This window comes from Nematolebias whitei, chromosome 1 (assembly GCF_014905685.2).
Source record: "Nematolebias whitei isolate Nwh7 chromosome 1, NemWhi1, whole genome shotgun sequence".
NCBI lineage: Eukaryota > Metazoa > Chordata > Actinopteri > Cyprinodontiformes > Rivulidae > Nematolebias > Nematolebias whitei.
The window spans coordinates 93,445,669-93,449,442 of NC_056498.1; positions in this window are offsets into that span (position 1 = coordinate 93,445,669).

The following is a 3,774-nucleotide window of genomic DNA, read 5'->3' on the forward strand; positions in this document are numbered from 1 at the left end:
CGGCTGAGGCGAGCTGGTCTGGGAAGCTCAGTCCTCACCTCCTTCTAAAGGTGTGCAGTGGAGAGCATCCTGTGCTCGAGCATCAATGTGTGGCATGGAGGCTGCACAGCTGCAGAAAGAAAAGCTTTGCAGAGAGTGGTGAAGGCTGCACAGAAATCTGTCGGAATCAGCCTCCCCACCATCACAGACATCTACACCTCCAGATGCAGGAAGAGGGCCACCTGCATCATGAAGGACCCCACTCACCCAGCACACACACTTTTTGCCCCACTCCCCTCAGGAAGGAGGTTAAGGAGCATTAGGTGTAGAACCACTAGACTGAGGAACAGCTTCTACCCTGAGGCTGTTAGATTCATGAATCTCTAACTAGAATAATCACTGTGAAAAACCATATCATGTTGCTGCTGATCTGTTTCATGTTGCTGCTGATCTGTTTCAATGTTGATGTGTTCATGCATGCACATCTGCTCACAGACTCATGTTCATGTTTGTGCTGATGTTCAATGTTTTATGTTATGAGTGCTTAGTGTATATTTAGTTGATGTTTTTCTAAGTTCATATCTTAGATGTTATTACTGTTTTTCTTATACATTTTATTGTTGGATGTAACTGGGACCCTGTGTACATAATTTCGCTCCACCACATGTACCACATGAGGTGCGAATGACAATAAAGAAACTCTGACTCTGACTCTGATAATTCAAACTGAAAATAAACATTATAGAACTGTATTTAAATTACGGATTCTTCATGTTTTCTTCGAGGGACAGGAATTAAGTTTGTTACAAGAACTCATTGTTTATATATGTTTGAGGTGAGGCCGGTCCAGAGTAAAACCACAGTAAGAGTTTGCAAAGACAATGTAACCATCCCAGCAGGCTGCTGAGAACCAAGGTTGGTCCTATTGCACACTTGCATTGTTTTCAGCAGCTCATGTATTTAAGTGTAACTATTAATTTTCATGCTTCCCGTAGATTCTTTAAATGTTAGTGTTTAAATTAAAGTTTGGAAAAACAAGGCTGTGAGTTTCTGAACTTGAATAAAGCTTTCAGAGAATGTCAGTAAAGCCTACTAGCTCTTCTCAATGTTGTAACAGTATGATAATTAACCATGATGCACGTGTTCTTAAATTGTAGGTAATGTGCCTTAAAAAGTCCTTGATTTTGATGTTTACAAAGGTGCGGGAATTTCACATTGTGTAATGTAATCATTTGTACTTCTAAAAAAGTTAAATCTGGTCCTCTGGACATTCAAAAAAACAAAACAAAGCAAATCAACAAAAAAATGTAGAAACGTTTCGTCTCTCATCCGAGAGACTTCCTCAGTCTGAAGAGCTGTATTCAGCTCATTCTCTTAAATAGCACCATCTCAGAGTGGATCAACCAGTTTTGCTGCTGACAACCAAAACCAGCTTATCACATGCTCAAGAAGGACCATCAGCCTAACAATGGATCATTAGCACACTGATGGCCGTTTACTGTTCACAGAGGGCTGAGTGATACTAGCAATCACAGCATTGTAAGAGGGGGGCAGTTGAACCCGGAGGCCTCCACCCCTGTTTAACGATGGACGATTTCTTTTCACAAAGATGGCCTCCTTTACTCCTCTCTCAAACCATCGTTCCTCTCTGTCCAGGATGTGAACATCTTCATCCAGGTAGAAAGGAGTAAAGGAGGCCATCTTTGTGAAAAGAAATCGTCCATCGTTAAACAGGGTTGGAGGCCTCCGGGTTCAACTGTCCCCCTCTTACAATGCTGTGATTGCTAGTATCACTCAGCCCTCTGTGAACAGTAAACAGCCATCAGTGTGCTAATGATCCATTGTTAGGCTGATGGTCCTTCTTGAGCATGTGATCAGCTGGTTTTGGTTGTCAGCAGCAAAACTGGTTGATCCACTCTGAGACGGTGCTATTTAAGAGACTGAGCTGAATACAGCTCCTCAGACTGTGTAAGTCTCTCGGATGAGAGATGAAACATTTCTACATTTTTTTGTTGATTTGCTTTGTTTTTTTTTTGTTTTTTTTTTAATGTCCAGAGGACCAGATTTAACTTTTTTAGATTTTTCTACCTGGATTATTGAGCATGCATCAGGATATCATTTGTACTTGTTTGCTCACTTGTGTTTTTCATTTTACTGCCCAACAGACTGCAGAGCCAACTGATATTCAAACATTGGTTCTCAGAGGACTTCCTGTTACCCTTGCTGACAACCTCACAGACTTCTACAAACTAGCCTTTGTTAGTAATTTTATTTTCTAAAAGATTACCTAAAGGAAAAATGACAGCTCAATTTTGAATTTTCAGTCTTTGTAAGGATAACACCCTCTGCTGGGCCTTCTGTTCTCCCTGTTGTCTCTTGTTAATCAGCCCCAATCAATTTCACCCCTGTCTCATGTCCAGCTGTTTGTAATTATGTCCTGTCTGGTCTGTGTATTTAAATTTGTTGGTGAGTTTGTTCTGTGTCAGGTTGTCGTTGAGTTTTGCCTCGTCCTGTATTGTTCCTGTCCTGGTTTCATCCTGATTTCTCATATGTAAGTTTATGTTGCCACGTCAGCCTTCTTTGGATATTTATTATAACATTTTTTATTTCTACGTCTGCCTCCCGAGTCCTGCCTGTACACTGGGTTTTATTCTCCTCGGTCAGAAGTCCTGACAGTACAACCCAACCCTTCCAAAACCCAACAAGCAGGTTCAGTTTTGCTCACCTGTCTGTTCCAGCCGCACAGATGGGGGACTCCGTAATCTGGTGTGACGGGTTCTGGATCAAACTCGTCCAAACACAGGAAAGCAACTATCTGACAATCAAAGTCCTGTCTTCTCCTCTCCTAGTTCTGGAGGAGGAGAGAAGATCTCAGCTCCGGGAGAAATACCGGACATCTAGGCCGAGTTTCTCCTTACCTTCAGCCCCACTCGGCTACTCGGGATGGACATCGGGGGAGGACGCAGAGCAGGAGGACGAGCTCTGTTTAGTTCCTGCCCTCCCTTCCCACTGTCATCGCCGGAGTGGCAGAAAATGAACCCGGCGCCGGTCCATGAGACCCTAGCCAGCTTCTCTGACTCAAGCAGCTGATCCTACTCGGCATGGCAAGGCAGAATTTCTTGAACCCTGTTTCGGTGCTTCCGTTAGGGCCGATCCGGTCGCCTCACCTTCCAGATCCCTGGTGAGGGTAGGATCCGGCACTTCACTCCCGCTCAGCGTTTCCAAGAGGATCAGTCCCGTATCCTCTCGGTCCCAGCCCCCATCCTGTTCTCCTCAGGCCAAACCTGAAATTCCATGATGCATTTTGCAGAGGGAAGGACAGCCCAGAGGATAATCAGCACAGCGGTTCCACACTCCTCCAGCAGAAGTTGCCACCGAGGACTCTTCATGGGCAGTAAGTGCCTCTGATCTAATACAAATGAATTAAATACTTCAAAACCTGTTCTCGTCTGCTAAATGCAACCCGGAGTGTCAGAACACCTTGTTTGGTTTAGAGGAGAAACTGTTTTTATCAGTACCTGACCCCACCTCAATCCCAGAATACCTTCAGCTCCTGGTTGAGGTCAGAACTATTAAATAATCTAATCCTGACCCAGACTCTCACACTGCTGCTACATCAGACTTAGACTTTCTTGTTCTTAACCCCGATTGTTTTGCTCCTGATCCTGCTGCAAACACAGACTTGATAGTTATGGACTCACCGGCTCCAGACCTGAACTCCTCAGTCCCAGAACCTGCAGCAGGAGTTCTAGAACCTGCAGCAGGAGTCCCAGAACCTGCAGCAGGAATCCCAGA